The sequence below is a fragment of the Aplidium turbinatum genome, chromosome 17 (assembly GCF_918807975.1).
Source record: "Aplidium turbinatum chromosome 17, kaAplTurb1.1, whole genome shotgun sequence".
In the NCBI taxonomy this organism is placed as follows: Eukaryota; Metazoa; Chordata; class Ascidiacea; order Aplousobranchia; family Polyclinidae; genus Aplidium; species Aplidium turbinatum.
The window spans coordinates 5,573,101-5,595,035 of record NC_137488.1 but is presented as its reverse complement, the minus strand read 5'-3'; the positions used below and the strand labels follow the sequence as shown (position 1 = coordinate 5,595,035).

The following is a 21,935-nucleotide window of genomic DNA, read 5'->3' as shown; positions in this document are numbered from 1 at the left end:
GCCCCCCCAGTCACAAATCGTTCCGGCGCCCCTGACCATCCATACCCGTTTTCATTTTAATTTTTTGTTGGAGATGATTTAAGTCTACAAATTTTGTTTTCCAAACTGCACTTTCTTGAAAGTCTATCATTTCCGTTTCCAAGTTGTAAAGATGAAGCCATTCGAAGTTTGATAATTCAAGATTTTCAAATTGAATTGCATGCGGGAAAAGAATGAACTGCACTGTGGTATCTAGCTTTCGGAACTGGGTAAACCTTTCTGACATTACATTTTTGGCCTCTTTCGTCAGTAAAACATACTTGTTGAGTGCAATTTGCTTTTGTTCATAAGTTAAATTGGTGCTAGTAAAGTGCTTCAACAACTGAGAAAAATAGTTCAGCTGACCTTGTTCAAGGTCTACAGAAAAACTAGCGAGTTTCTTCTCAAATGCTTTAATGTGCCCAATCATGGGTAATACAATATTTTCACAGCCTTGTAATTTAGTATTTAACTTATTGTAATGCATTGTGAAATAAGCGAAATCATTCAACCACGTACTTTCGCTTAACTCTGGATATTTTTGATTTTTTTCAGCTAAAAAAAGTTGTACTTCTTCCAACAATTCAACAAAGCGCTGCAAAACATTACCACAACTTAACTACCTTACACTGTTGTACATGAGTAAGCCATTAAATTTACTGTCACACGCGTTCAATAAATTTGCAAACTGGCGTTTATTAAGAGCATGAGATGCAATATAGTTGGCTATTTTTGTTACCACACTTACAACTTTTTGTGTGTCAGACTGCTATACGGCAATTCGGTACGGTAGCCTACTAGATTAAAATAGGGTGGGGCTTTATTACAAATATTTAGTGAAACATTTATTCTTTGCTGAAACATTTGTTTAAATTTCATTATTCAAAAAAAAGACAAGTGGGTCACTGAAAATCTGTGATGGGTCACTTTGTGACCCGCGGGTCAGTGGTTCGCCATCCCTGGCCTATGTGGTGATCATACATCCATTTAATGTTTAGAAGTCATGAACAATCTTAATTTTAACGTTGTAGGACTAAAATCCTGTGTTAGACATGGAATAATAGTTGTCTAAATGTTTAATTCGTCATGAATGTTCATTCTCAGATATTCAGTTAGGTCTACACTACAAAAATTAACACTTAGGCCTAAACATTACAACCGCAAGCAATTTGTACAAAAAGCTGGATAAGTTTGCCTCCTGCTTATAGAAGCTTAACGAACTAAATATTGCATCCGCACCTGAACGTTCATTGGCGAAGTAACGTTATATCAACGCTGTAAAAAGGGCAAAGGCATGACTAGGAAAGCTAGTAGGCTAAAGTACATGGCGAGGAGACATCAAAAAACAGCAATTATGATGCTGTGCGTGTACCGTGACGAGAGATCATTCTGACGAGTTAGTCTAGTCGCTCTAGCAAATGTATGCATTGACGTCACTGGGAAAGCAAGACTAACCTTAAGCAAGTCTAACCTATCTGATTGGCTAAGCAGCTGGTGACGTTTTGCAATACGAGTAAGGATTGGTTAAAACGAAGGCGTTTTTTGACATTTTTTGAACTTGGGTAAGCAATTTTGATAGTTGCTTACCTGGAGCCTCAGTGGTTGTTTCTGACAGAAGCGTTTACGTTAATTGGCATTTATAGGCAAGACATGCGGTTTGGTGAGGTCTTAGACTACTCACAAGCGTTACGAGTAATTCTAGCCACGAAAACAGTAATTTTCAAGTTAAAATAGACGTGATAAAAATAATAAGAAGTTAAACCTAGAATTCAGTCATTATATTTTGCATAGTTTTTGCTAAGGTAAGCACTGCTTTCCTTGCTTTCCCTCACCGATCGTCACTGGACAACACATTTCACTGATTGTTGAACACTCCACGTTTACTTCTGATCCGGTTTGCAATAAGCAAAATGCTACAGAACGACAGGGAATCTTTGCATTCGTTTATTTTTGATTTCTTAGATTCGTGGTTTTAAACTTCTATACATCAAATAAGTTTTGATGTGAGTGAAGGCTATATTTTATATTGTTATTGCGAAATTGAATTTTATACATTCTTTAGTTGATACAAACAGTGTTTTATTTTAATAATTCTTCTGTGGTCATATATAGCACTGAAAATAGTTTCCAATCCTGTAGTTGTAGACATCCCTGGTACATATATCATACTCAATAAGACAAATTCATGCTTATTGCTTAGCTAGATGTTCCGAATAGCACTGTTCATGAATTGAAGTAATAATGGTTTCTAGTTGTTCCCGACAATTTTCACCAAATCAAACGTCATATAAAAACCGTTATGGTCTACTTAACCTAGCTGGCATCTTGCGTCATGGAAATTGCTAGAAAATGTTCAAATATTGCACCATCGGTCGTAAGACCTGATGAAATATTGCATCACTACCTTTGAACACCGGTTTGAATTGCGTGACAATGTCTTTCATTATTGCGTCACAGTTACTGTCTACGTGCATTTGAGATATCGCAAATTATTCTAGTCATTCGTGAAATGGTTGCTTGAGAGTTAGTCGCAGATTTAAGTGTTTGCTTGGTGCTTGCTAGCTGGACAAATTTTCCGTCTTTTATCCAAGTAATCTTGTAGGGTTTTTGCCTATTTTAAGTCTCCTTTAGCGTAGGGATTTGTCTAACTTACGACCCCAGCGTAGGGTTTGGCTGTCTAATTGTCGTAAATTTTGTTAATAAAAATAAAATAATAATTTAAAAGAATATTGAGAGACTCTAAGTTTCTAATTAAAAGAGGATAATTTAGGCTTCTGGCTGTCTAGTCTAGGGGTATGACTTCCAACATAAAACAAAACGAATTAAATAAAACTAATCATTTTTTATTAAATCAAAGTTACAAAATGCGGGAAATTGAAATATATGTCTAACCAACTTAATTTAATTTATTGCAACCGGTGTCAGAATAGCGACATTCTCCAGTTGGGAATTTTAGTTTTTTAGTTCTCCTCTCTCGCCATACAAAATCTCTGTTTTATATATTTATGTTATCAGTATTTTCCAATTCCCCGCTTATTTAATAATATGGTACATTTTTATCAGTAATAGCTTATCGTGAGAATTATGAAGCAAAACCAGTTACACAATTATATCGCTTCAGAAATACAATTGTGGTTAGCTAATTCCGTGAGAGTGGCATTTCTGGGAAAGCTTGACCTAGATTCCGTGAGAACAGAATTTAGGTTTTGAATTTGCAGCGTTTAAATGCATTTTTCAATTCTAATAATTTCGGTTAAGTGTTAAAATATAAATTTGTTGCTTAAAACATGGTACATGTTACACACTTCCCTCCTTACGGCAAAATAACAGATGAATCATATTACAATAAGCGGTTATACAAGATGCAAACTATGTACAGGTGTACAGATGTGTGGTTATAAGATACTTTACAAAGAAAATTGACAATTGTAGGCTAACAATTGCTAGGGGAAGACGCATGACCCCCCTCCTTTCGTGGGATGAGGAGATTAAACGCACACAAGTTAATAAGTAGTCGATAACGTGATTTCAGGGGTAACACTCGTTTATCATAAGAGATAAGGCGATGTCTTAAGTTCCCTGGGAGCCATTTTGGCTTAGTAGGCTACGATATACAATAATTGCAGGACTGTAATAGGCTACAGTAATTGCGGTTACAGGGGTAACAGTCGTTTATCGTAAGAGATAAGGCGATGTCTTAAGTTCCCTGGGAGCCATTTTGGCTTATGTAGGCAAGGCAGCAGTGGCTTAACTAATGGCTTGGGTACAGTTTTACCTCTTGTCCAGGAGGGATGCAGTTTCACCTCATGCTCAGGAGGAACTCTGGGTTGGGTACAGTTTTACCTCTTGTCCAGGAGGGTCTATGAGTTGGGTAGGCTACAGTTTTACCTCTTGCCCAGGAGGGATGCAGTTTCACCTCATGCTCAGGAGGAATACAGTTTTACCTCATGCTCAGGAGGAACTATGGGTTGGGTACAGTTTTACCTCTTGTCCAGGAGGGATACAGTTTCACCTCATGCTCAGGAGGATCTATGGGTTGGCAGCGGCTACGTTGCTGCGTCATTCTTGATTAAGCATTACGAATCATTTTAAAAATAAAATACACAAATATCGTAGGCTATATAGGCACGTGAGTGTCCTTGACTGTTCATGCCCCGCGTCCGGGGAGATAAGCTTGACACTCATAAAAGCAATCATAATAGTAATAGGATAGCGGTGAGCTACGCGTGCGCGAAGGTTGTGCGAGACTGACATGGCGTTCATAAGAGTAATGTCCTTGAGGACCAGATATGCTATGTATACAGTTCAAGCATGTTGAGTTCGAGACTATGACAAGCAGTGCTGATGAGCAGTTCAGTCTATGTCTGTTGACGGATAATGAGCACGACATGGGAGTGGCCAGCTTATAAGGTCGCAAGCTGTAAAGCAGACGTCTTGGGCAGCTGAATGCTGGATAGACTGTGCAACTGTGGTGCACGTCGGTGTGTCGCAAGCAACAGTGCTTCTTGTGTGAAGAAGACTTGAGTGCGTAACAATGCAACTACGCGTGGTGTCGCAATGTAGCAGTGGACATGGAATTGACCATGTTGAAAGGTAACGATGCAGCTTCGGTGCATGTTGGCGGCTATGAGGTTAGCCGAGTTGACGTCATTCAGTAAAGGCATCCATGAATAGAGGCATCTCGCGTGGAGGTAAGTTGATGAGAGTCACCGTGTGGTGGCGATAGAGAACTCTGTCGTGTCATCCGTCGTAATGCTGTAGTCTCTCAAGGTCTCTCAAGGTCTCTCGCATCTCGTCTTAGCAGCAACCATGTCGCGAGGTGGCGCTTCTGCAAAAAGCGATACAGAGTAGCATCCGCAAGGTACATGTAATAAGTAAGGTACGTACAAGGTAGTATAACACAATAACAAAATAGCATAAAATTGTTGAAACCACTAGGCGACATGATTTAATCATGGCGGCAGATGCCAGCTTATGCGTGAAGCTGTTAAATGCGAGAACAGGCGAGAAATAAAGCTACTCTTGTGTAAGTTGGGCTTGTGGGGTTTCACCCCCATTTTCCTGTGTGGGTTGACGCTGGAATAGTCTGCGTTTTTGTAATTTACCAACAGATGATCGCAGGCTTTTAGCGATGGCAGGAAGATAGTACTTTAGCGCTATGATAGTAAGAACAGCACTCCAAAAGAAGGATAAAAACAACAATACGACTAGCAATGTATTAATAAATGGGCTTGTAATAGAAGAAAGAATTTGAAAAAAAACATTTGACATCACTTGGCTAATTGTCGATGACACGAATTGCATATCTGCGCTATCGTCGCCATCAATGTTGGACTGTAAGAAATCGTGCATGCGTTCATTGTCAAGCTGAGAAGCACTAATAGCGATCAGGATTGATTGCAAATCTTCGAAACCGTAATTTGACTGGTTGTATAGAGATTCGATTTCAAGAAAATCTGGGGAGTCAACCGGCTGAGTTAACGGTGCAAGGTGGGCTTGAAGCAACTTAATCTTTTTGTGGATGTGTGTTAGTGAATAGTTTTCGTAAAGGTAAAATGCCTCGCCGATGCGGAACGTAAGAATCTTTCCAGGCATGTATTTTTCTAGAAGGTGGACTCCAGGGTAAGCATTTCCGTCTCTCATGACTTGACCGGTCTCCTTGGAGCCATTGTTTAGATATTCTATTAGGGCACGTTGAGAGTAATAATTACCATATCGCAAGCTGGGAAGAATAGTGCCGTTTATTCTAATGCACGAAATTTTTGTAATTAAATCTCCCTGGGTTATAGCGGCATGTGTTCCACCTAACAGGGCGGAAAGTGATTCACCTGGATATTGTTTTGAAATAAGATGATACAAGGTGGTGAAGAGGGATTGAATTTGGCATTCTAGAAAGTGGATCTCGTTGGTTTGTTTTTGAAGAAATTCGGTGATAGTGTCAGACGCTTCTTGTAACTGACGAGTGGGGACCAAGCCCAGTTCTTTCTAGTTATTGAGTTAGCATTTTTTATTGTTTTTCCCCTAGTGTCATGAAATTCAATTGAAGAAATATTAGTACAATTAAACGGTTTTAATATTAAGCCAGCGACGTCACACAGCGCATTTTTTCCATAACAAGAGGAGGTTTTTGGGGGACACTTTGCCTGTTGATGAAGACTAATTCCCAGATCCTTAACTTCTATACGGTATGGTTGAGGCGATTCGGAGTGGAAATGCATTAATAGAGTATGATTACCCATTGGTGTTGTGTTTGGACAGTGTATGCGTGGTGGGACAATCCAAACGAATCGTCTGGATCCGACAGTACAAGAACCCCGATTAATGTTACATTTAGACATTGTAGCTAAGGCATTAAATATGGTGTTTGTTAATGGGTCGTAACGGGCTTTGGTTTGAGTAACTACTGAATTTAAAGTCTTCCCCTCGGTAGTTGTAGGCCATTTATATTCTAATTTAACTGGGTTATGGGTGCCCCACATATTTTTAGAGATTTGTTTTAGGGACCCTATATTTGTAGCGTGATGTGCTTTTGTCCAATACCAACAGCTACTACTAGATGGCGGCGTTACTGATTTTGTTGTCTGATGATGGGTTTGTGCTCCGAAAAAATAGTGTGTGGTTGACCATGTTGTTTCAAAGATTCGACACGAGTGAACAGTTAGCGGGACATAGGCTGCAGATGGGTTATGTACTTCAGCAATACAGCTGTGTACTGAAGCATGTTGATGTTTCAGGCATCTTATTGGTTTTTCTATAAAATATTCAGCTTCCGTCAATTGAGGTCTGCACAATTGAATTTCTATTTCCTGTGATTGGCCGAGTGCCAAAAAACAGAAACCCAGTAATGTATAGACATACATCATGCAACGTAATCACTTAACTTTGCAGGTCTGTAAATGACTCTTCCTCTGCGGCTGACGTGTACTGGTAGTTTTGATGGGCGTGGAGAGTGCTGTTTGTCGTTGCGTTGCGTGGATGGAGACGTGACGTTTGTCTTCGTTGTTCCAACGTTTGGCGTGAGCGAGTTGGATTGTGCGGAGTTTTCTGCAAAGGAATCGAGTGTAATTAAGTTTGCTAGCCCAAGTAATTGATTACTATCGTCTGACATTTCCTCATTTCTGTTTTCTTCCAACAGATGTTGTGGGAGTCTGGCTGCTTTTAATCGGTCAATTGATACTGAATCAGATTTACCGTTTATTGCTAAAACGAAATACTTTGATTTTTTTTCTAATACAAAATAGGGTCCTCTATACGGCGGTACTAACGTCCCTGCCTGCAGGTCGGTTCGTACAAAAACGTGCGTGGACTGCCAAAGTGCATTGTCGATGTATGGTTTCCTTGACGTGTTGTGGTGGCGTGTCGCAGTGTACCTTAAATTTGACATAATTTGCGATAGTTCAGCGGCATAATCTGATTCTTTGTGTGGTGGCGCTATTTCGTCAAAAAATTCACCTGGCAGCCGTAATTGTGTGCCGTACAGCATTTCTGCTGATGAACATTTTAGGTCCTCTTTCACAGAAGACCTGATGATTAGCAGACTTAAGGCTAGATGGGGGAACCAGTTATGGGTGTCTGAGCATGCTTTTAAAGAGGCTTTTAATTGCCTATGGAATCTTTCTACCATGCCGTTCGAAATTGGGTGGTAGGCGCAAGTTGTTGAACTTTTCGCTCCTACTTTTTTACACATTTCTTGCCACACGTGAGATGTGAATTGTGCGCCTCGGTCCGTTGTTACAATGGCAGGGCATCCATAACGGGCGACCCAGCCCAAGAGGAAATGATCAGTAACTGTAGAGGCTTGTATGTCTCTTAGAGGTATTGCTTCAACAAAGCGGGAAAATCTGCAAATGCATGTTAATAAATAGCGGTAGCCGTGGCTTTCGGGAAGAGGGCCGACGATATCTACATGTACGTGCTGGAATCGTTCTTTTGGCTGCTCAAACCTTTGAAGTGATGCTACATTATGACGCGTTATTTTTGAGCGCTGACAAGGGATGCAGGAGTTGCATCGCAGCTTGACGAAATTGCTCAGTCCAGGCCATATAAAACGACGAGATATCAAGTCTTTGGTTGCTTGAAATCCTGGGTGCGACAAGTTGTGATAAATGTCAAAAACAAGCTGTCGGTAAGGCGTTGGTACGAGTGGGCGGAAGTTTCCTAAACTGACGTCACCTTTTAGTACGAAATTGGTGCCTGGTAACGCCCTGTCTTCTATCATCATGTTGTTATGCGACTTGTTGACAAGTTGACTTATAGAGGGGTCTGTGAGTTGTTCCTTTGCCATTTCTACATAGTTAAGCTCTCCCTCTGGTAATTGAAGTGAGTTAATCTCTATGCGTGATAGTAGGTCAGCGACGTGATTGTCTTCGCCTGGAAGATATTTAATCTCAGAAGCGAATTGGGAAATAAAATCATAATGGCGGACTTGTCTCGGGGTCATTGTGTTTGGCGGTCGGTGGAATCCAAACGTTAGGGGTTTGTGATCAGTAAGAATTGTAACTGATCTGCCCTCGACATCATTTTGAAAATATTTAACGGCGAGATAAATGGCCAACAGTTCGCGGTCATACGTACTGTAGCGCTTTTGTGCGGGAGATAGATTTTTGCTGAAATATCCGAGGGGTTCGCATACCCCGGCTTCATTTACTTGCTGTAATACAGCGCCAACGGCGACGTTAGAAGCGTCGGTGTTTAGTTGTAGTTCCGCGCCGTGGATTGGATGGGATAGAGCCGTAGCGTTAGAAAGCTTTAGTTTTACGTCTTCAAACGCTCGCTTGCCTTGGTTAGTCCAAGGGACAGCTTTTTTGCACTTTTTTGGATGATTACCCAGGTAGTTGTTGAGCTCTCTAAGAGTGCTGGAGCAGTTAGGAATAAACTTGCGGTAAAAATTCAAACAACCTAGAAATTTACGCAGCTCGGTGATAGTTTGCGGCAGAGGCGTATTTCGGATTGCTGCTGTCTTATCATGTAAAGGCGAAATGCCTTCTTTGGAAATGTGATGGCCTAGAAAGTCGAGTTCTGTTACGCCAAACACGCTTTTCTCAGAATTTATGTTTAGACCATATTCATTTAGGCTCTCAAACAATTTTTTTAAGTGGCAAAAATGGTCGTCGTGCGATTTGGAAGCGATTAAGATATCGTCTATATAGGGAAAGCAAAATGGCAGTTTTTCTGTTACCTCATTTATCAGTCTTTGAAACACTGAAGGGCAATTTTTGAAGCCAAATGGGGCGCGGTTGTAAGCAAAAGAACCTAAAGGCGTGCATATTGTTGTTTTCTCAATAGAGTCGGGGGCCACTGGAATTTGAAAAAATGCGTTTGTCAAGTCAATTTTAGAAAAAACTGTGCAATCACGTAAATTGTTGCGAAAGTCTTGCAAGTTTCTCAAAGGGTATCTGTCTGGTTTTGTAATATTATTTATTCTACGGACATCTGAACATATACGTATTTTTCCATTTGCTTTTGTGACCACATGAATTGGAGAAGCCCAACTAGACCCAGAGATTGGAAAAATGACTCCTTTCTCTTGGAGGCGAATTAATTCTGCTCGAACCTTTTCGAGCATTTCTGGGTGAAGTCTGCGTGGCTTGCTAAAAATTGGTTGCGAGTCATTCGTAATAATATGCAATCTGTGTCGATGCTTTACTGCTTTCGTACAATCGAATTCGGCTGTTAGCGCAGGAAATTCTGCCAATAGGGTGTTGTAAGTATCTGCGTGTGAAGGGTTTGCGTTACGTGAAACGTGATTTACTGAAAAAGTTTTGAAAGAGTTACGTGCTAATTTTTTGTTAGCGATGTCAACGGTTATTTCGTTCGCCTTTAGAAAGTCGCAACCTAAAATTCCTTTATTGATATTGCACAAGTAGAAGGTTTGGTTGAAAGTTTTCTGCAGTCCGATATCTATTTTTGCTTGAATCAATCCATAGCATTTGATGCTTGGTCTACCAGTTACGTCGCTAAAGTGCATGATTGGTTTACGCTTAGTTTGACGGTTGTTGACTGGCAGAATTGACACTTCCGAACCGGTGTCGATTAGAAACGTAGACCCTGTATTTTTGTCGATAACATGTAGTAGGTTTGTGTGGTTTTCACAATTTTCCTTCCCAACAACCCTACTTATTGTTGGGTAAGTTGCGCGTTTTTTGGAAAGGGACAGTTGCCTTCGCATTTTCTTGCTCTGTGACCGAAGCGAGCGTGGTAAAAACACGGTTGTCTCGGATTAAATTGCGCCCTAAAACCGCTTTGATTTGGCGAAAAGTTAGATCGATTCCCGTTCTGTTGGGAAAACTGCCGATTCCAAACCCTAGGTTTAGGTTGGGAAGGCGTATTTCGGTAAGGGGGTTGGAACGGTTGTCTCGGAGACCAATGTGAGAAAGAAGCGCGCGGGTTATTGCTTGCAACGTTGTGGTACGGAGGTGTATGAGTTGTGCGCTCTTGAAAATTTACCATTGTCTCCAATTTTTTTGTCAAAGTTAAAAGTTGTTGCTGGAGATGATCATTTATCAGACCTTGACGAAGGTTTTCCGCGTTCGACAGGTTGTCTTGACCACAGGCGTCGTTGTTTTGTTTAATTAGAAATATACTGTCTGCGATTTCCGCCAGTTGATCGACTGTTTTTTCTTGTAAATGTCCTGCCAAGGCGACGCGTACGTGACTAGGCATTTTTTGAATGAAAAGATTTAAAAGTAAATTTTCGCAATCCTTACCGAAGTATCCAATCTGCCTAACGAGCGTTTTCATCTCGCCTAGGAGGGTGGAAGGTTTTTTATTTTCTAATTTCAGGTCGGTCAGCAGCAACTGCAGCTTTGACGCTGCAGTTTGTTCATAGTGTTTAATCAGTGTTTTTTTTTAGTTTAGTGTAGGGATGTACATCTACATCGTCAAAGATGTGGTGCACCAACGCAACCTGCTCCTCGTCAAGAAATTCTAAGGCGTTAGTGAAGAGATGTTCTTCATTGGTTATATGGTTCGCTGCTGCTTTTGCCTCCAGCATTTTGAACCACAGTTCCGGTTGATTAGTGTAAAATTTTGGGAGAGTTATTTTTTGTCTTGCATTAGCCAAATACAGCGACGGGTCATTTCGAGAAGTAGCAAATGTTTCGCTTTCTGTATTAAAGAATGCGTTGTTAAGCGTGGCGTTTGGGAGTTGAATCGCGGTCTGCGACATCGGTGGCGGATCGTGATTTTCCCGGCGTGATTCCGGTGAGCTAGTTGTCGCGTTTTCGTTGTTCATGTTCGTGTTTGCGGGTTTGCGGCCGAGTTACGTGGTTGGGCGCTTAGTACAACAGCGGTCGCAGGCAAATTAGCAGGTGAATTTAAAAAAGATGTACCTGCGCTTTCTGAGGAAAAAGATGTCGAATTTTCAGGCGTTCGAGGTAAAATTGATGTGTTTTCTACTACCGTGACTGGGTCAGACTGGTGTCTCGTTCTTTGGCGGACAAATGGGAAAAATTTGGTAGTTGCTTTTAAAAAAGTGGACATTGAAAGTAGCCTAAATATAAATATTAATACATTACCGTTCTTTTGGTTCCTCTTTTCTACGTCTTTGTTTTACACACAATTAGTTACCGGTACTTACTTACAAGAAAAATTCTTCCCAAAGCAGAAAGATTTGGAGAAAAAGCAGAAAGATCAGCCATGAAAGATTTGGCATGTAAGCTCTGCCACAATTTCTATTTCTAACTTAAAAATGCACAAACTCATCAATCTTTTAAAACCTGTTAGGCCTACACTTCGCCTTTGGACGAGTCCCCAGTGTAGGGTTTTTGCCTATTTTAAGTCTCCTTTAGTGTAGGGATTTGTCTAACTTACGACCCCAGCGTAGGGTTTGGCTGTCTAATTGTCGTAAATTTTGTTAATAAAAATAAAATAATAATTTAAAAGAATATTGAGAGACTCTAAGTCTCAAATTAAAAGAGGATAATTTAGGCTTCTGGCTGTCTAGTCTAGGGGTATGACTTCCTACATAAAACAAAACGAATTAAATAAAACTAATCATTTTTTATTAAATCAAAGTTACAAAATGCGGGAAATTGAAATATATGTCTAACCAACTTAATTTAATTTATTGCAACCGGTGTCAGAATAGCGACATTCTCCAGTTGGGAATTTTAGTTCTCCTCTCTCGCCATACAAAATCTCTGTTTTATATATTTATGTTATCAGTATTTTCCAATTCCCCGCTTATTTAATAATATGGTACATTTTTATCAGTAATAGCTTATCGTGAGAATTATGAAGCAAAACCAGTTACACAATTATATCGCTTCAGAAATACAATTGTGGTTAGCTAATTCCGTGAGAGTGGCATTTCTGGGAAAGCTTGACCTAGATTCCGTGAGAACAGAATTTAGGTTTTGAATTTGCAGCGTTTAAATGCATTTTTCAATTCTAATAATTTCGGTTAAGTGTTAAAATATAAATTTGTTGCTTAAAACATGGTACATGTTACAATCTGTTCTGTAATGACAGTTTTAGAGACGTACAGTGTTGCGTCCCATTTTCGATAGCCACGGGCTAATTTTACAGGAATACACTTTTTGAATAGACGTTTCGAGGAGTGTTTCTTTTTCGGTCATTACATACAGACGAACGGATCCGGGAACTTTATGTTACAATTTTCCCACGAAGAGATTATGGTTTACCGCTGTGACCATAAAAGATAAAAGACGGAAAATTTGTCCAGCTAGCAAGCACCAAGCAAACAGGTAAATCTGCGACTAACTCTCAAGCAACCATTTCACCATAGTTAATGAATATACTGTACCTAGTTCGCCAACTGAATACGAATCTTGCTGTTTAAACTCGGCACGTACGCCCTCTGTCGGTGGTTAATACGTTTTGCTGACTCAGCAAAACTACTAGATACAAACCTGTAGAAAAATAGCGAATTGAATGGTTGCAGTGTTTGTTAGGTGAGTTTGGGCTGCTGAATGGGGGAGAATAACGCTAGAAAGAAGAAACTGTGTTACAGAAGTGCTAAACGTTCCTTTTAAGCCTTCACTGTGTAATTTTAATTAAAATATAATACTCCATGTGCACGTTTTCCTCAGAACATACCGTAGCTCAGAATGCTTGCTGCACCAAGTTAAGCCAAAAGACAGAAAGCATGCAGAAAGGCACTGGTATCATGACTAGGCCAACAAGTAGTTAAAAGATGATGTGAGTTTTCAAATAACTAAGGAATTAAATTTTGGCTTTTTCAGCAGAAGACCAAAACATAGGTTCTTAAAAGGCTGGTCAGTTGCTAACTGTTCTGCCAGGAATATTAGGCACTGGTTGATTTAAAGGAAGGCACTTGTTGCCCATGGAAATTGACCTAGACTCAAGATTAAACAGTACTTTTGTCTATTCAAAGTTTATAAATATATATGTAGTTTACAAGTATTTATTCTGAAGAATTTTTGATTAGATTATTTATTAGACTACGGTATGTAAATCTAGATAAGGCTACATCAGACATGTGCAATCAATCATTTTATTCTGTATTACAGTTACTAATCACTTTTGATCTGCTTGACATACGGTATGTTAACAACTATACTTGTCAAAATCAACAATTTTGCTGTTCATTAAGAATATGTGAATTACAGTCAAAAAATTGCCCATTCTTGTGGCTAGTTTTCTAGGTTAGGCCCAATAAGTTTATTCTAACTTGCCATTGAATATTTATTGTTTGTCAGTGTACACTACAGACTGCAGATGTATTTGCAAAAAACTTGTTTGTGTATTACTGCTAAAAATATAAAGTTATGTATGTAATCTCCTTTCTTGTTCCACTTAATGTATTTACTATGAGTTCTTATTCACTAACCACAGTTGATTTTGAGCCATTTCTACTAAAAATATGCTGGTGCTAATTCTCGCAAGCACATAAGCAAAATAACTATGTTTGAATTACACACTAGTGGGCTAAGGTATTGGTAACTTACGGTACTTTTGAATGCAAACAGCTAGCTTTATGGAAAAGGAAATATATACAGCAGTTCTATATTTTGGATATGTCACATTTAGCATGTTACTCGTGGGTCACTCATGATATAGAAAACAATTTATATGCATAATACAAATAGAGAATGTTCATAAATACAGTATATATATATTTATTACAATGCAGCAATAAGTGTACAGAAAGGTTTTTAATTATATTGTTTTTAAAAGTCATTAAAATGTTGTCACAATGTTTGGAGGCTCTTCAAGACATGAGTGAAGAAGAACTTTCAATATTTTTTGATGAGGTATATATGTTTAACCACACTTGTTTAGATGCAAAATACTATTCATATATCTTACTAAGTCTCTTTAAGACTCCTATTCAAAAATGCTCGTTGAATCTCCAATTCTGACGCTCTTGTCAAATCGTCATATTTCAAATCTGCCATTTGCAGCTTGTCGTTAACAATTCTCTGCAACAGCATTATCTGTTAACCGGGTTATTGTGATTATTCTTGTGTTTTTGTTTTTGTCTTTTTGCATGTATGGTAATTAATATGGACTTATTGGTCTGATGCAAATATATAATAATACTAAAAATAATATTACCAATATGAAATTTGGAAATCTAGCCAATGAAATACTTAACTGCTTCAGGGTTGGCCTTCAGGTTGAAAAGTTAGTTTTCAAAAGCATAATATATATGCAATATACACCATCATGATGGTGCTACTTTAGAAGCTTGCTTTAATTCAATAATTCTGTAGCTATGTTTACATTTTGGGGTATATAATGAACGTTCTTCTTTGGGTGCCATGCCTTCTAAGTTTGGAGAGAATAACGGCACTTAATGAAGATGGTGTAATACTGAATTTATTTGTATTTTACAGTTGAATGAAGATTTGGAAGGTGGAAATTCTCTTCGAAACACAGGGTATTACACCGACATATTGCACAATGAAATCAATAACCTTAATCTGCCTAATGCAAATCATGACTACTGTGAAGAAAGCTTATTGCCGGACTTGGACTGTGCAAGGTATACAGCAATCTATTAACTGGAAACCCTCTACGAAGGCGCCTTTGAAGAACTTTTCTAGATCCTTGCTATGTTAACATGTATTGTTTTCGCTGTGATGGTCAGAAATAAAAAAAACTGAACTTCTAAAAAAAGTGCTGGAGAGATACATGCGTATGACTATGAGGACTCATATTTTTTACCACAACAAGACTTCTTACTGTAAGAGAAACAAAACAGCAAAACAATCGCATAAGCAGAACAGTGCACTACGTAGCACTCTGAAGTCTGAAAAGTATAAACAATTCTAAAAGCAAACATTGAAGGAGGATTGTTGTATTTTGTTATCTGTTTTTGATTTGTACAATAAATATCGTAGCATACTTTCATTGTATGCTTTCAAGCTGATTACATAGCACATTACTTTAAAGAATAAAAAGGCTTTCTATTAACACCGTAACTTAAATAGGTACTGTAAAAAGTACACAGAAGGGTGCCAATGCGGCAATGATGTAGTTGCAGTGAAAGTACAGTAAACCACTCTTATAACCCTCATTCATAATACGGATACGCCACTTTCAATCACTGTTTTATGCAGTCTCGAGTAAAGCGCAGTATGCCAGAGTGGTTAGTCTAATGTTCACTTCTCGACATTAGATCCCTTCACTGCAGAGTGCTTTACAATATCTAAAATTTTGGCGGTACTACTAAGCATTCGAACTGTAGGTGCGGTATCACATGCAACTCTTTGACGTTGACAACCGAAGTAGTGTTCAAGATGATCCTGCTTTATTCTTCTTGCAAGTACAGCAGCCAGCAGCAAACGTTTCTTGAATTATCGCTGGTAAGGACAGGGACGAGAAGATCAATCAATCAATCAATGTTTTATTTGTCAGGAACATAGGTACATGTTTGAAATATGCAATATACACAATACAAAAGTTACACAAGTTCCCATACCGACAGGGAGACAACGAGACGACCATACGGTCTACTTGTCAATTGCCACCCTACGGAAATTACGATTTTGCCATTTAAAGTAAGCTTACAAGAGAAAAAATAAAACGTTGAAACGTTCCCGCGCTTCAACAACAACATACGCAGAAAAAAAAAAACATATTGATGATAACGTAAGCCTAAACACAAAATTCCATGAAGCAAGCAGAGAATAATCAAGTTTCCTAAGAAACTGACAAGTTGGTTTCCATAACATATCACTTACGATGCACTGTAGCTTTGTAAAATTAACGTTTTGATCTCTTTTTTGAAACAATGAAATGATAAGTTTTTTAGCCTACTTGGAACCTCTGACCAGAGCATTGGTCCCAATACCTGCATGGACTTTTTGCCATATTCTGTGTTAGATCTATTTATAAAATAGTTGTTGCTTGTTTGATATCTTGTGTTATGCTGATGAATAGATGAAGCATTTGTAAATAAATCACAATACGTAGACGGATACTGATTCATATGAACTTTGTACATATGTTTTTTTATTTCAATGTTATGTATGTCTTTTAGTTTCAAGATGTTCATTTTGAAAAATAAAAAATTAGTGTGAGCATAGTAATTTTGTTTCGTAATTATTCTTATAACCTTTTTTTGTAATTTTATTAATGGATCCAGTGCACTGTCACAGGCCTTTCCCCAACTTGAAATACAATATTGCAAATGACAGTAAATCAAAGCGTGATACACATCTTTTAAAGTGTCTGTGTTGACATAATTTCTGAGTTTAAGCAACGCCCATGAACCTTTTGCTACTTTTCCACAAATTTTATCTATTTGATATTTCCATGTTAATTTGTTATCTATGTAAACGCCAAGGTATTTTATTTGGTCTTTTTGTTGAATGCTTGTGTTACCAATGTTAATGTTAAAATTTTTTATGTGTTTTTTATTTGTTATTAGCATGTATTCAGTTTTTGAGAAATTTAACGATAATCTATTAAGCTTCAACCAGTTGTAAACTTTTTGCATTTCGGCATTCACATTGTTCTGCAAATTTATTTCAGATTTGTCGCTCATGGTAAGATTGGTGTCGTCAGCAAATAGTTTAACATTCATGTTTGTTGAATTTGGTAAGTCATTTATATAAAGTAAGAAAAGAAGGGGTCCCAATGTCGATCCTTGGGGCACACCGCAGGTAACCTGTCTTGAGTTTGAAGAGATTCCATTGACGACCGTGTGCTGTAGACGATTGCTGATATAGCTTTTTAACAATTGTAATGGAAGGCCTCGAAAACCATATGTTTGCAGTTTCTGTATGAGAATAGTGTGATCAACTGTGTCGAAGGCTTTAGCTAAATCAAGAAACACAGAGCAAGTTGTATTTTTATTATCTAGGTTAGTTAAGATGTTATCACAAACGTTTGACACAGCTAACGAAGTGGAATATTGTGGTCTAAATCCATACTGATGTGGTGTGATCAGGTCTTTTTTTGTTAGATAATTGTACATTTGTTCATACAGGCATTTTTCGAATATTTTGGTGAAAGGGGACAATAGTGATATGGGCCTGTAGTTGGAACAATTTTTCCTGGAACCACTTTTGAAGATTGGGGTAACTTGAGCTACCTTTAGTACATCAGGATATACACCTTTATCGATACACTCATTGAATAAGTTGGTGAGGAAAGGGGCGATTATTGGTGAGGATAGTTTGACAAATTTTATAGGTATTCCATCGTGTCCTGTACTTTTAGAGACAGAAAGATTATTAAGATGTTTTAATACTTCTTCTTGAGTGACAGGTTTTAGGAAAAAGGAGAATGGAACACTTTGCAATTTCAGTAATGAGCCAGGAGACGGCAGAGGGATTTTAGATGCCATGGAAGGACCAATGTCTGTGAAATAATCATTAAAACAGTTACTTATTTGTGCAGGGTCAGATATTTTTTCATTGTCAGTGCTAATTATTTCTTCTGGTATGTGAGCTGTGTGTTTATGTTTGTACCTGATGATGTCATTTATGGTTTTCCATATTTTTCCAGTGTTGTGCTTGCTTTGCGTAATAAGAAAACTGTAATGCATTTTTTTTGCTTGCTCTTTGGTATGAGTAAGTACATTTCTGTACTTTTTGTATGTTGCTTGTGCAGAAGTGTTTGTTGGGTCTTTTATTTTTAAGTGATATAGTCTGTTTTTAGTTTTGATGGAGTTCAAAATTCCTTTTGTTAGCCATGGTTTGGTCTTGAGTTTTCTTTCTCTTCGAGACAACAATCGTAAAGGTGCATGCTTGTTTAAAGTTTCATTAAAAGTGTCGATGAAATGATTGAATTTGTTATGAACCGAATCATTCCTTTCTGTGTATTGGTTGGTCAAGCTAGTTTCCAGGTCACAAACGAATTCAGATCAGCAACAAAGTTTTTCATATTCCTTATTTTTTGTGTGTACTTTTCTTGTTTTGGTTTTATAGAGTTTATCACAACTACAATCGGAAAGTGATCAGAAACATCATGTATAAGAACATGGCATTGAATTTTATTAGTTTGGTCATTGCTGTATACATGATCGATTAAAGTTGAACTTGTGGAAGTTACACGGGTTGGGGATTGTACTAATTGATTGCAGCCTAAAGAGAGAAATGCATCACAATAATTTTTTACAGCAGAATTTTTTGTCTTGGCTAGAATATCAATATTGAAATCACCACATAATATTCCTTTTTGAAATTGTTTAACGAATCAATGCACTCACAGAATTTGTTTTGAAACTCAATTAGCTTATTTTGGGGATGCCTGTATACTACACCACAAGCCCGCAACCAGGGGGGGGGCATCGAGGGCATTTGCCCCCACCGAAATTTTTTGAAAAATTTTTAAGCGTTTTATGCAGTATGAAATGTAGGCCCTACTATACGTCGTACACGTACAGCCATACTGTAGGGTACCCGGACATTTTGTCGAAAGGACATTTTGCCGAATAGACATTTTTTCGAAACTCATTTTGCCGAAAGACTAATTGCCGAAAGGACTAAATGCCGATTAGACAAATTGGCGAAATTATAGAATTCGGTAATTAGTCCTGTCGGCAAAATGAGTTTCGGCAAAATGTCTTTCGTCAAAATGTCCTTTCGGCAAAATGTCCGTGCACGTAGGCTACTGTAGAGTGTAGACTATCGAAACCGAAAGTAGGCTACGCTGGTTGGAAGCTATGCTAACAATTTTGTTCGATAAATTAGGCTGGCATCCTCATTATCTGTTTCGTTAGCGTAGGCTATACATAATGTCAGCATCCATCATCACCATAAAAAGCGTTTAAAAACAACTAAATAATTCGAGATCAAAAGCAGCTGCGATAGCGTGGTGAATAAGCTACTCAGTTGGGCTTAAAGCATTTGTAAATCTGATTTTAAATGAATTCTTGAAAGTGAAAGGCCAGCAAGTGCTATTGATGCGGTGTCAGCAATAGAATCCCAAAAAGAGTTTTATCCAAACATTTACAAACTCTTGATAATTTTGGCTACACTTCCAGTCACAATTACTTCTGCAGAAAGAACATTTAGCTGTCTACGACGCTTGAAAAGTTACCTTAGAAGCACTATGGGGCAGGACAGGCTTTCTGGACTAGCTCTCATGCAAATCCATCGTACTCAAATTCCAAGCGCGGAATTGGTGTTAAACGAACTTGCCAAATCAAGTAGAAAGTTAGACATTATGCTCTAAATTGAAATGTCATTTTGCATTTGCAAAGTCAACTTCTTTGGGCCTACAAACATAAAAACTTGCTGAGCCAACAAAATGTTTCAGGATTGTGATTTGTAATTACCGTGTTAAGTTTATTCATATGTATCTGTTTGTTTGTGTCAGGGATATGGTTTATGTTGATGTAAATATATGTTATTGATTAATTTATGACTCCAGTCGTGCCAATGCAGTTCGTAGCCTACAGATGTTGTATTTTATTTGTAACCGACTGAACACATTACTGTGATATTGTAATTTTCTTCCTTGGGTAGTCATAGCTAAATGAGAAAAGGTTACAAAGGCTAGTTTCCTTTAATGCTGTACTAAACAAAAACGTGATTGACATAAGTTATGACCACTGAACCGTAGCATGGTAGTGCCACACACTCTATCAATGGGCGTGGACATTAACATAAAAATGTCACAATGCATCATTTTAATGTTTGTTCTTTGATAAAAATTAAATGCCCCCCCCGAAAATATTTGCTGGTTGCGGGCCTGCTACACCAACTGTGCATTGTCTACTGTTTGATAAAGTAATATCCACCCAGAGATCTTCACATTCCTGTAAGTTTAATCTTAAATTATTAATTTGATTATACTTTATTGAACTGCTTACGTATAGCCCGACACCGCCTGCTTGTATTTTAGCATCAGTTCGTTTGTTATTAAAGTGGACAAAATTATAGCCTTGCAAACTAACAAATTGCAATCGATTTTCATTCAGCCAGGTTTCTGACACAGCAATAAGGTCCGGTGCTTCTTGCATTTCGACAAGTAGTGATTCTAATTTTTCAAAGTTGCCAACTAGGCTTCTCATGTTTACATGTATAATCGATAGCTGGTTCCTATTAATATTGTTAGTTAAAGAGAAGGAGTTTTTTGAATACAAATTTTTACAATCCGCAGACATTGCAACAAACAAAGTATGACCAACAGATGAATACACAACCAATAACGCAGGACACGAAAGGTTACAAAATGACTTTGCAACAAAACAGATAAAAAGAAAAATACACCTGCATTTATAACTTGTAGTCAGGATAATCAAAGAATCCACTTTTGTGTAACGAAATAGGACGGCGACCAATAAGCGTCGAAAAAGAACAAAAAACAGGTCTGGTTTAAGTGGTGTGAGCATGCGAGAAATACTTTGGAAAATAAACAAAACACTATTATTGAGTTATGAAATATTTAATTTAGCAAGGATTTTGGAGATTGACGAGGCACTGCAAGTAATAATTTAAATTTGAAACTAGGAACTAAATTAAATTACGATACTTATTTTAGTTGATGAAAGGTAACTCAGGGCAAAATTGCGTCAAGCAGTGATATAAAATCGAATGAATTGAGTTAAAATGATACCTGATTAAAAATATGCAGCTCAAAAAGAGAATTAAGCCTGGCGAGGATTACGTAGACGTAGCCTAATTTAGTCGGTTTATGATATCGATCAATGTCGGAATAGGTAAAGATTTCAAAAATATTATTATTACGTCACAAAGTATGAAACTTAGAAAAAAAAATCAAAAAATATTCGGCAGTCTTGACCTAGCTGGTTACTTCAAAATTACGCAGAACTACAAATTAATAGAATAACAAACTAAAATTAAACAAAAAATGGAGTGGTAACGTACAATAATTAACTGTCCAGATTTGATATTTTTTCTTTTCTTCTGAAATTTAATTTGTTTCCAACAAATGAACCTCTTTGGTGTTGATAGTTGAGCTTGTGCTGAAATTGGTCTTGGTTGGGTTGAAGGTTAGGCCTACTTACGGTTGGGTGAAAAATAATGGTTCGATTGAGAAAATGTAAAGAATGTCAAACTGAGTCCTTTTAACTTACTTTGATGCTTTGTCTTCTAAACTTGGTGATTTCACTGGCAGCAGCGATTTATCTTCGTAAATGCAAAACAAACAATGACTGCTGACTTGTTATGCGGGGTTCACACTGACAAGCATAAGCGCAAATCATAAAGCGTGTCAAAAAAACGAGTGTTCACACTGAGAGCGTGAAGCGTGACCGAATCGTGCCACCGGCTTGGAGATCTCGATTTCAAGCGTGAAAACAGAAGTTGAATTATTTCAACTTTTCCCTTTCGCGCTTGACATGAGAGCTCGATCGGTTCGAGTCGAGGTTCGGAAGAGGTCGGCTGATTGTACTCGCTTAGGCTATAGTTTGTCAGCAGTTTTGGTTCTGTACGGTAGATATTTTGATTTTGTAACACATTATGAGCAGTCAGTTCAAATTCTAGCCAGCAGCAAGATGTAATTGATTTAAC

At 38.0% G+C, this 21,935-nt stretch overlaps 1 long non-coding RNA gene across 1 annotated transcript; it reads left to right on the top strand.

Annotated features, from left to right (window-relative positions):
• Positions 1–14,138: 14,138 nt before the first annotated feature.
• LOC145786364 (uncharacterized) lies at positions 14,139–15,168 on the top strand. Its single transcript, XR_014291289.1, has 2 exons — positions 14,139–14,255; positions 14,841–15,168. It is a non-coding gene; the product is annotated as an uncharacterized LOC145786364 (long non-coding RNA).
• The last annotated feature ends 6,767 nt before the right edge of the window (positions 15,169–21,935 follow it).